Source organism: Salvia splendens, chromosome 7 (genome assembly GCF_004379255.2).
Source record: "Salvia splendens isolate huo1 chromosome 7, SspV2, whole genome shotgun sequence".
Classification (NCBI taxonomy): domain Eukaryota; kingdom Viridiplantae; phylum Streptophyta; class Magnoliopsida; order Lamiales; family Lamiaceae; genus Salvia; species Salvia splendens.
In genome coordinates this window covers 20,894,390-20,907,388 of record NC_056038.1, presented here as the reverse complement: position 1 = coordinate 20,907,388, position 12,999 = coordinate 20,894,390, and the positions used below count along the sequence as shown (strand labels likewise).

The 12,999-nt window shown below is 32.1% G+C and overlaps 2 protein-coding genes across 11 annotated transcripts in view; one reads left to right on the top strand and one right to left on the bottom strand.

Annotated features, from left to right (window-relative positions):
• Positions 1–12,999, top strand: part of LOC121811540 (nodulin homeobox-like) — a 65,893-nt gene that overhangs the window by 36,954 nt on the left and 15,940 nt on the right. For 6 of the 7 annotated variants that reach the window (XR_006052589.1, XR_006052586.1, XR_006052590.1 and 3 more), the window contains exons 1-3: positions 11,505–11,802; positions 11,890–12,033; positions 12,119–12,967. The gene's annotated coding sequence lies outside the window, so the exon portion shown is untranslated. Of the gene's footprint in view, positions 11,803–11,889; positions 12,034–12,118; positions 12,979–12,999 lie in introns of those variants that run through there. The other variant, XM_042212422.1, reaches the window with a different exon arrangement.
• LOC121811543 (nodulin homeobox-like) overlaps positions 845–12,999 on the bottom strand; it is a 59,919-nt gene continuing 47,764 nt past the window's right edge. For 2 of the 4 annotated variants that reach the window (XR_006052610.1, XR_006052622.1), the window contains one exon: positions 845–994. The gene's annotated coding sequence lies outside the window, so the exon portion shown is untranslated. Of the gene's footprint in view, positions 995–3,834; positions 3,867–12,999 lie in introns of those variants that run through there. The other 2 variants (XR_006052628.1, XR_006052631.1) reach the window with 1 other exon arrangement.

The window sequence follows — 12,999 nt, the reverse complement described above, 5'->3', positions numbered from 1 at the left end:
TAAAGAACACACACTATACACAAAGAACACACACTATACACAAAGAACACACACTACACACATTGCACACACTATAAACAAAATACACAATGCAAACACATACACATTGCACATACTATTAAAACTAACAAAGAATACACATACTTCATCCACAAACACAAAATCACAGTTCATACGCCGTACACAAAACACAAACACTACATACAATACACACACTACAAATTACAAGTTACACACTACACACGAAATACACAAACTGCAGACACACACACTATATACACTAGATACATTACACATAATACATATATTATACACAATACATAATACATAATACACAATACACAATGCACATTATATATTCAAAATAAAATTATACACTATGCGCATTACATTCTAGCATTTAATACACATATTGTGCACAAAATAGAGACAATATACACTGCACACATACATAAAATAAACATACTACACACTATTAAAAAAATTAACAAACTTACACACACTATAGACAAAATATACATACTTCACGCACTGCACATACACTACACTACACACAAAATATACATACTTCATACACTACATACATCATTGCACTCACTAAACACACTATAAGAAATAAAAATTTTCAAGCATATAGATTGCACATAGTATCCACAAAATACACATACACACACATACACATATACACATACACATACACACACACATACACATACACACATACACATACACATACACATACACATACACATACACATACACATACACATACACATACACATACACATACACATACACATACATATACATGCACTTCATATGCAAAAACACAACACACACTGCATGCTAAGAAAACACATGCACTACACACATTATACATATATTACAAACACTATAAACAGATCCACACACTATACACCAAATACACGCATTTCATTTGGTTTGAGAGTCCAATATAGGAAGCTAGTTGTTCTGTCCACTCCTTCCCAAGCTCCTGCAAGAAGAAACAAACTTTAAGACAACAAATATGATCAATAAATGTGGTGAGTGAAGCAGATTTGTTAAAGAAAAAAAAAAGTGTAAGAAGCAGCATAGTGACAATGAGCTAGAATGTTTCATTACCTAAATTGCAAACTAAGAACGATAGGACATGAACAAATAACTAATGCCTAGTTTCTGCATGGAAGGAAGGCATAAATTCAAATTACCTCCACAGTTATACATCATCTTCATTCAAAACTCCTGCAACTAAAGACATAGCATGACTTAAGTAAACCTACAGCAATAGTGTATTAGAATATAGATATGTACTACTACTTGATTAACCAAAGGGAAGAGTTAGAAGCAGGTATACATAAGTTCTGGCTAATTGTGGATACTTTGTCAGCTCTGAAGTAGAGAAAAGAATCCATCTGACAGTTTCTGATCGTCCTTTTGTATGAACCGAATGAACTTGTTGACAGATCCTTCTCATCTGAGATTGAAACAAATGTAATTAGTTGCTATATAATAGTAGCAAGCGGCATACCCTTACTAAAAACAGAAATTACTAAATCATTTACCGTGGCATACATCACGAACAAAGAAATGAAGGTTTGCAATCACTTTAATCAACAAAGACTTTCTTTGATGAGCATAAGAGGAACGAGGTACACAGCAAGGGGTTAATTCAAATAAAATGTGTCTATATACATTGATGATGACTTGGGGTGTTTAATGCAATAGTTGTAACTAACTGATTTGGCGAAATAAGAATTATCGAGGTGATGTATATAATACATAGTCTAATGGTGCATCCTCTTCAGAAACTAGAAGGTCAGACGAGCACCGGCCAGATACAAACTCTCCACGAGGGAATAGAAAGATTGCAGCTAAGGGTTCCCTGTAAAGGTACGCATTTTTGGGTAAGAAAAAAAAATGCAAAATTTCCATGAGAAAAGATGATAAATTAAAAGAATTGATGTGTATGGTATGGCATACAAATGTCTGTTACTCTTTAGACATGAAACGTCAAACAATATAAATATTTAACCATCATACATTGACAAGCTGAAACTCTTCTTACTAATCATTTGTATTTGTTTGCAGTGACAAAAACCAAACGAGGAAATGATGTCACTTGAACAGTTCGTGGTACTTTCCAATTAGAGATACCAGCATATTCAAAAAATTAGTTGGTTAGGTTTGAGTTCAGAACTTTGCTACTAGATCCACATGCACACTATACTTGCAAATGACATGCAAAATACAAATAAGATTGTCGACAGACAACATAATACTACCATTTAAGCTAAGATAAGCTCGGAGGCGATCGTCAAGTCTAAGGTATTGCAGGTACTCAAACTCTCACCTTTTCATTAAAAAGTTACTTTCATAAAATTAATATCCATTTGTTAAAACCAGCAATTTGATCAAAAAAATCTCTTCAAGCACATCATTGGTGTGTTCAAATAGGCAAGGACATTTTCTAAGAAACTCAGATGTCATGCTTCGAGTCTTTTCGACCTTCAATCATGAATAGCAAAGAAACCATGGCACGGAATCCATAGCACTCTAAAATTTTAAAATTAGTTGTACTGATGGAAAGCTTACAAAGTTTATCGATGAATGACCGAAAATTTGAATCATCTGAGAAGACATCTGCCAAGCGCATTGCATTAAGTTCCAGTTGCCCCTTCGGGTAGCTTGCTGCGGAGGTAGCATTAAACATTGTTCTAGCAATGCAAGAACCTATACAAAACAAATGCCCATGATACCACCAAGTAAGACAAAATGACAAATTGACAACTGCATATGTGTATTGGAGGCCGATATTGCAATGCTTATTGTATAGGAAATACTATAAACATTTGTAATAGACCGGATTGCGACTGAGTAATACTACAAACTAGGATTATAATAGGCGGTTAAAAATCACATGAAAAAGTTTGAAATGTGTCATATTTGAGTTTTCTCGATGTGTAAAATTTCTGCAGCACATTTAAGATTATTTTAGTTTCATTTTCAGTGTACAAAACTTGTTGGTTTTTCAATGTAATTGTAACAATAGATATAAAGGGTCTGGGAATTCTTTTTCTATTATAAATGCAATGAAACATGTATATCTATCAAAGTTATAACAGAAACTGCATGATGCTTTGATTTTAGAATACCTCGAGTCCAACAAACTTTGCTATATCTTGAGTTGCTGTGTTGCTGGCCACCTCATCCAGGTAGGATACACTTTTAGCTTCACAAAAGTGCAAAAGCAACAACGGAAAAAATCAGATTTACTTTAAGAAATAAGGGCTGTTCACACAAGCACATAAAATTTTTATGGTGTGCTAACTTCACCAGCAGTTGTAATATTCAAAGACATATATCCACTTATCTTAACTGGAAAGTGCACTCACAATAGATAAAGCTTTAGATATTAGGTGGGAGATAGCATCCATGTATGAGGAAATATTGTTTGAGCCTGATAACTTTAAGTTCATGACGGCCGGACCAGAATAAGAACGCCTCCATTTCCACACAACTCCAGAATTAATAAACAGGTCACAGGGAAGAAACAAATAATAAAGAAACAAAAGGGGAAAAGGAAAAAAGAGAAAGTAATCAGGAATGAAGAAGTGTGAGATTTTAGTTAACTAGTGGGATATAAGTGCTATTAATAGAACTTGTAATAAGCTAATTCACATATGCAGGTTCAACTACTTAACAGGAAGATAACATTAATACCTCAATCTGTGGAGCAGAAGATTGAATAAGACCGGGTCGGTGATTAGTATTGGAACTATGGCCAACATCAGGTTCAGTATGAGCAACTGAAATAGCTCGTAAAGCAATGCCCAACGTAAGGTGAGTAACAAGTTGATGCTTAATGACTGATCCTGAAGCAGAAGCATTCACAAAGGATAAACATTAGGCAAGCTGAATATTTTAGAACAGGAAAACATTACAACTAACATAGTTAGGTTGAAGAGTACTTTACAACACTATTTATCTGTGCTCATGTTCAATCAGTAACCCAGAATTTGTTGTATCTAGCATTGGAAAAGGTATATGAATATATCCCTATATATATATAGTAGTGATATAGGGCAAGTGCCTATTAAGTCCATAACTAGAGAACAAATTTCAGCCATAAGATCAAGAAATCAAGGGCTGATATTAGCCATGTCATTTTCGAAATTGAAGCAAAATCAGTTCACTATACCAAAGATTTACTTCACTATAAGAAGGCGGGGGTATAATTGTCATTTAACAAACAAAATAGATCAAACAAAGTGATCAGAATCGGACGCCGAGGTGTTCTCGGAAGGAGATGAATTTCATGCACTTCGCAGCGATTCGCGTCTTCTTCTCTCAGATTCCAGCAATAGACACGACGGTCTATTCCAGTGAAAGAGAAGAAACAATCTGGAGCTTAATCGCACACTGTGATGGATTTGTTGGCTAATTTTTCGATCAGATGCAGCGTTGGTGAGAAAACTCTGAATAAACAGAGAAGAAAATCGATCACCGCATGTCGTGGCGTTTCAACGTGACGGATAGGTTTAGCTACGTTCATTACTTCACCAGCTAAAATATTTTTCCTTTTTTTTGTTTGCTTTACCAGCAAATTCAACAAATACGGTAAAAGTCATCAATAAAAAGACCCAGAAAGTGCATTAGCCAAAGGCAGAATGCAAGATCGCTAATACTCCGTATAAGAAGACATCTGCGGCAAAATTTGATCGAGTAGATTCCCATCATTCCTTTTGCTTCCCCACTCTTTATTCAAGCAAGGCAGGCTATTATTTTGAACAAATACCTAGCTCTGAAATCAGTTAACGTCGTATATCCACTTCTCCGCGTTGCTAGTGTAGTTAACCAGCTCCTCCTGTTTGAACCACAGCTTGATTTCATCCTTGGCGGTTTCAGGGCCGTCGCTGCCAGAAATCAGAATTTTTTCATGATTTTTTTTTCTGATATTTATTTCTATTTTCCCGAGAATCTAAATCACCTGAGGAGGTGAGCCGTACTCCGCGAGAGGTAGACCGGAGGAGGGGGCTACAGATGGGGAGGCAGCCGTGAGAGGCAAGCAGGCCGGAGGAGGGTGTCGCCGGAGAGGAGGTGCAAGCTGCTCCGCCACCTCTTTCGTAAGAGAATGAGAGAGTGTGTGTTTGTGTGTGAGCGTGAATAGTGTGTGTATGTGAAAATATAAGAATAAAGTTGATTTCCTAAAATACCTCTATGCAGTTTTTATTAACTAAAAATGTTTACTTATTTTGGTCATTGGATTAAGATAATGAGTGACTGAGATATATTCTCTAGTTATACACTTAATATTAATTATACTTTGATGATCTTTATATATATATATATATATATATATATATTAACACTAGAAAACATAATTTATTTTTATTTACAAATAAGGATTTAATGTAAAAAAATAAGGATAAAATTTTAATCGAGAAAACATTACAAAGAGAATAAATGGATTAGTTTAATATTATAAATCCAAGTTGTTATAATTATTTTTCTCACCTCATATCAAAAATTCTGGATACGCCACTGAACAGAAAGAAGGTAGAAAAAGTTAGTGGGGGTGGGTCATACTTTTATATACTAGTTTTTAAATAAATATGAATGAGAAGAGTTAGTGGAATGTGAGGTAATTACTAAAAGTAGTAAAAATAAATGAGACACTAAATTTTAGACGGACGAAAAGGAAAACTTGTGACACTCAATCTGAAGGTGTTGACAGCGGAAGCACAAATCAGAGAATCAGAGGTCATTAGCTCTTCTAATTAAATTGAACCCACAATTTAATTCAAGCTTATATTAGAATATTAGTATCAGCAACTACAGTAATAATATAAATTACAAAATTACAAGTAATCTGAGTTTCCACTTTTAAAAGGTTATTCCCCGCGCTTAAGATATAAATGTCCATTAATTAATTAATGTCTTCTATAGACTTAATTAATTAATATATTTTTAATTCCAACAATGGACTTCAGGAAAACACTTTTTTATTATTCATAGAATAATTAAAATTCCAACTAGCTAGGTTCCGAATAATAAAACGAGCTCCACTTGAGGACATTATTAAACCAGACTCACCGGACGCACGTTCCAATATAATAGCAATCCTAGCACCGCTAGATGTTAATCAATACTACCCAAAATATCATGATTATTGGGTTGCGAAAACCAACACCATTTGATAAATCAAAGTAATGCAAAAAAAAAGTAATGCATAACAATAACGAATGTTCAATGCTAAATATATTGATTAAGAAATGATTATTTATCAAGACCTCGTCTTTTAGTAGATAGCATAAAGACATGCCTTGCTGTTAGATCCGTTCAGTGCTATACCACACCAATGTCATCCGATTTCAGTAAGATTTAGAAATATGCGGACTGACATTGCAACCTTTCGCGATAAGTAATCAAAGCCTATCTGGGTTGTGAAATTGTGCTTTTTCTTTGTTTTAGAACTGACCGTGTTACCTTAAAGTGGACGACGCCCACAACCGGTCTACTAAAACAAAGACTTAGACTTGTTAAGTTTCTTATATATTTAAACATGTAAATAAACAACTGTTAAATGTAAAACATAACAATCATTATGACAAAAATAATCAATTTTATTCCTTAGAAATTAAAATAAGAGTTTTTATAGAATGCAATCACTCGAAATGTGATTTCTAGTATACAAAACTCTAACACAATCGTGGACGGAGGAAGTATCAGTAAAATTAGTATGGAAAACAATATATGTCATACTACATGATATGTCACGACGCACTTTCTAAGGATACAAAGCTCGGTTTACCGTGACTAGGGGATGTTATGAAGCGAGAAAGAAAGGGAACAAAATGTGCAACTTAACTGAAACTAGTATCTCCCCCGTGCTATGCATGGTAAATTGAAATTTTTTAAATATATATTGTTCTATTTCTATAATTTGAAATTTGTATATTTGATACTAATAACAACTTAATTAAATAGAAATGTTGGTATAATAGTAAGGACCTATTTGATAAGTTAGTAATGCCTAGATATAGATATGTATATGACTATTTCCAGGTGTTTGGTATCATAGTTACCTATCATGTAAGCCTGTGTTATCCTCTATGACCATCCAAGCCCGTAGTTTTTTCATTAAACTATAAAGATATGTATCTCACAAATTTGGTTGGATAGCATTTCTACCTCATTTTTTGTCTACCAAACAACAACGAAAAAACCTTCATTTAAGCTTATCTTGACATGAAGCTCGCATTTCTTATCTTACTTTGCAAATCATCATATATCCCATCTTTCTTAGCAAACGAGCCCAAGTGTGAATAAAATAAAAATATTACAAACTAAATCACAATTAATCATTCTAATCTTGATTTAGAGTAATATAAGTAAAATTTTAAACCCAATTATGCAGTTTAAGTTCAAAGCATGATTATAATACTTAAACTTATAGTAATACTCCGTTAAAACAACAAAGACACATATTAAATAGAAATATTTTGATATATACTACTTACTTCAAAAAAGATATTCACATTTTAACAATGATAGTGCAATTTAATACCAAAACACGATTAATTTGAAATTATTAATATACAATTTATAATAATTATAGAAAAATATAATTAAAAAAACTATATAGCAAATAAATATATAAAATATAATTTACCTTCATATTTCATCAAATTCAAAAATATAATTATTTAAATTAAACAAATAAATTTATTAACATGAATCCAATTCATCGCATGAATCCATAAGTGTTTATTACATCTATATGTTCCAATCATGTGTAAACTCTTCCCCAATCATGTCCTGCACTTTACTTGTCCTACAATGGCTTTTTTAATTGGATCCTCTTCATGTTTCTTTTACGTAGGAGTATGAAAGTAGACATATATAATTGCCACTATCACATGAATCAAAAAGATAATAATATTGATTGAATTTGCATTCAACTATGACTTGTCATTAATATAATTCGAATTAATAAACTTTATATGCATTTACTTAAACTTTTAATATATATTTAGAATATTAATAACAAATATGTGGTACATAGAATATAATTCACTTCATCTTCTTCAAAACCATTCACTTCCCCATTATTATTATTATGATAATAACAAAAAACTTTTTGACTTCTCTAAATTTATGATATGTAACCAATTATTTTAATTTATAATATCATAATGACACTTCTGTTATTTTCTTCAAAACTTCCCTTTTATATATGTATAGATAGATATAGATGACTTGGGATCAACATAAAATATATCAGAGCACACGCATATTATAATGAACATAGACTCGAGTTTAAGTTGTAGCGAATGGTTCAAGAATGAATGACATTATGTATGGATACATAATGCACTCCACGTTATACTATTAAAAGCTTGTCATCTCTGCTCAACATACCCTATCATCGTTGCCGCTCAACCTGCACAATTTTATTTTTCGGAAAAGAAACTTTAAGCCACAATTGATTAACGCAACATTTTATTTTAAAACGGCCCGAGAAACACTAAAATAGTTCATACGTAAAATTCTACTTTAGTCTAAGTTCTTTTAACATATGTCATATCTAAACATACTTTAACACAGAATGTGGCCATATTCCACGACAGTCACTGGACTGGCCAACTTGAAGGATGACGCCCGACTAGTCTGGGCAAGGACCTGAATTCGGTAGTAACATAATTTATCTAGTTGGTATGCTCCCCTTTGCTAGTCAAACAGATAGACAATGCTCAAGACAAAACATGACATTACATAACTTATATAATGCCATTTTCTCATAAAACATACATGAAACGTAGCTCGTATTTAGGAAGAAAGCACACAGTAATATAGGATTAGTAAAACCCACCTCATTTACTTAAATCCTTAATTGAAATTTTCTCTTCGGTTTTAACTTTCTTGTCGGTATAGCCCTTTTAAAACAATGATAACATGCTGACTAGACTCAATAAAATATTTAACTTAATTAGAATGCATGCTTGTTCATTTTATTTCTTAATCTTTTCTTAGGGAGCTTTTAAGATTCTTTTACATGAATTAAATTAGGGTTTAATTATTTGCATTAACTTAATTTGTCTTCTATGAGTTATTGAATAATCCAACATATTAAACAATTTGACACCAAATTATTTATAACTAGTCCACCTAAAGTCAGCCCACTATTAATTAAATTAATCTAGAACAAAGAATTTAAAAGTTTAAAATTAGGGTTTAATTATTTGCATCAACTCAGTTACTATAATTTAAAAATCAGCCCACTAATTATTGAAAAATTGCCAACTTAAAGTGGGCCATAATTTATTGATTTATTCAACTTATTTCAACACATGGGAACGGATCCTCCGCTATTTGAAAAAACCCAGCATAATATGTTGTGCATTAAACGCACATGAAATGGAATGAAACGCAGACATATAAGTTAATTCTATTTTCAACCCCTTTCCCTTTTATTATGCTTTAGGTAAATATTAATACAAATTGCCCACCATACAGAGGGAAGCCCAATAATCATTATCTCTTTCATAGTATAATACACGTATACAACGTAATATTTTAATAAAAGTTATTTTCAAATTTCTTATAATTAATTGCTAAAAACTGATTTCTTTTATTTATATATTATAAAAATATATTAGAATTGTAATAAAACAAAGTATATCATAAAAATACATACTAAGGAGTATTATTATATAAAAATATTGTTCTATATGTAAAGAATTATTATTCAACATGATAATCAATAATTAAAATTTCTGTTTAAGTACAAATCTATAAATCAAGTTGATTTTATTTTTTAGAAAATTAAAATAAGATGATTTTTACGTGATGAATAATTCAAAGAATTATTCAAAGGTGTAAATAACTAAAGTATACTTCATATGGGTCATCTTCTATTGCTTATATCATCATAATCTAAAATAAAGACCAAATCTTCACCATTAGATTTCAAAATGAAAGGATGAGATTAAATCTTACGAATTTCAATAAATAGTAGACAAATATCAACAAAAGAGTAAGATCGTCATTCTATTATCATATCATAATTTTAGTGTTTTTTTATATTAACAGAGTGTATTACAAATATCAACACAATGACATGAGTATTTTAACACAAGTACACGAAAATATCAACACTGTTTTATTGAGATCTTACATGCATTATGTTGAGATTTTACATGCATTATGTTGAGATTTTACATACATTATATTGAGATTTTTTGATGTATTTGTTGATAAAAATCTGTTTATCAACATATACGAAAATCTGAAATAAAAACCATCAAATTCTATCATCCGAACGTCGTCGGAACATATGCAATTGAGATCTCGTTAGAATCCTTATAAAATTACCTTTAAATTGATATTTTTTTGCGAAAAAATAATTTAAATCGAGCGAGTTACGTAAATTTAAAGTTTTGGGATAATTTTAATAAGAGAAAAATTGACATTAATACCCTTTAATTTTATTTAATAATTATTTAAATGTAAAATATAATCTACTTGACATTATATCAACCACTAGATCTCCTAATCTAATGGTTAAAAATTAGTCTTAATTTTGGATTGGTAATTACTTAGCAATTGATCACATTCTCCTGCTTCATATATTGATAAAATTTAACTAAAAATATATTATTGCATCTTCTTAAGATGCTAATTGATTCACCATGATCCTATTATATTAATCTGATTTTTTTTTGTGCAAAAGTCATTGTATTCTAATTTGTAAAAATTAACTTGACATATAGAAATTACTAATACAAATGTTTATTATTGATATCCAGGATATATTTTTTAACTTATAAGAGAATATTTTTTCTTTGTGGTGCTTCTTTTATGGTAGTATTAGTATATGGAGTATTTATATATTACAATAACACTTAGTTTTTAATAATTACACCTATTCCATGCAATAAAACTAAGTACGTATTACTACTATTATATCTTAAATATTACTATTATAAAAGAAGTATTGTATAAAGAAGTACTCCATCCGTTCCACGGTAGTTGAGTTATTTAATTTTCTGCACTCGTTTTGGGAAAATAATAATAAATAGTTAAAGTGAAGAAAAAAATAAAGTAAGAGAGACTATAACGTAAGAAGAGTCTTATCTACGTTATGCTCTCTCTTACTTTACTATTTTTCTACTTTAACTATTTATGATAATTTTTCTAAAACGAGTGCAGAAAAAAAAATGACTCAACTACCGCGGAACGGAGGGAGTATTCAACATAAAAATTAAAAATTATTTTATTAATATATTTTATAAATATATCAAAAAAACAAATCAGTTTTAAGTAATTAGTGATAAAAATAAAAAAACCAACTTTTGTAAAAAATGATACGTGAACTATACGGAGTATGAAAGAGGTCGTGCTATATGGTGGGCCATGGGGTTGGAATGCAATTTGTATTAATATTTGCCTAAACCATAAAAGGGAAAATGGATTGAAAATGAAGATAACTTGTATGTCTGCGTTTTACTCCATTTCCTCTGCGTTTAATGCACAGCATGTGCTGTGTTTTTATAGAAATCAGAGGATTCGTTCCGTTCAACACACCCACCAAGGAATTAATCCCAGCCCAAATAAATTACCCTTTCTCTCTAAAATTCTTTTTCGATTTGAATTCCCCCAAATTAGAATTCCCGTTAGAAAAAAGCATCACTCCCATTAACCGCCTCACTGTCTAGTCTCGATTTCTCCGGCTGCGACGACGCCTCCGATTCCGGCTGCTCATCGTGGCTCCAGGCGCCGCCGACGTCGAAGCAATCTCCGGTAACTTTTTTCTCGCTGAATTTGCTTTTAGTTGTATGTTTATTTTAGTTTTGTGGAAATGGAGTTTGACATGGGTTTGCGAAACAGGTTTAGTTCCCAGCGGCGCGTTACTGAGTAGTAGTGTTGGGGGCGAAGTTGTAGTTTGTGATAATGCGTGCAAATTAAGCAACAAAAAATGGGTGTAGGTGATTAGGTGTATTATGGAGTTTTAATTTGTTAAATTTCTTGGCGGTATTGTCCTTTTCCCTTGTTTATTTGTATTTTCCTGCTATTTTGTGTTCCTTTTTGGAATTTCACTATCTTTGTTGCATGTCAGTGTTTATTTAAATCGACGAGGCGGGATACACCGTAGACCTCCTCACGGACTCACCGTCTGATTTCGGTGCCGCCGATTCTCTCCGAGCGGCTCTCCAGAATCCACCAAGCAGTCGTTGCAGCGGTGGACTGCCGTGGACTTCTCGGCCTAACTAAGTTGTTTCCATTAATTTTCCAGTTTATAAATTTTATCTTCCTGTTTGGCTAGATATGTTAGGGAGTTAGATCTGGGTCATGATATATGGGCTCTCATCTTGATTTGTGAAGCTATTAAACTTATTGTGATGTCCAAACATTTTTGGGTTGAAAGAGAAGGTCATCGCTTGTTTATTTGTAGATTGGTGTTATTCCTTTGAGCATTTCTCTTAGAATTTGGTCTCAGCCATTTTGCAAGCTAGACCCACTGACTGACTCTATTTCTCTCTCGATTTTGATGGTGAAACAGTTGTGTGATGCTGGAACTGTAGTTTGTTGGGAACTCTGCAGAGGTTAAATCTTCAATTTCTTGGCTTGTTGTATTAGGGATGTACTCGTAGAAATTAATAGGGTTGTTCTAAAAGTTGATGTTTATGTTACAGATATTGTTATTGGTATTTATACTTCGGAATGCACATGTTGGAATTACACGATTATTGCAGGTTGACATGGAAAAATATGCAAGGAATCTTCCTCTTCACCTTATTGCAGTGATTATGGATTGGGAAATGGACAAATCCACATTCAAGTATTTGCTATGTAGAATTCTTCTCTTGCATTCCATGTTTCATCTTGCCTCTCGGGTGCCCAAAATTGAACAGCTTATCGGAAGTCAAACTGTATTATCTATCATCGTATCAAGCAGACGACACCGGTCTAATTTTTGTTAATTTTCAAAAGCCCTAT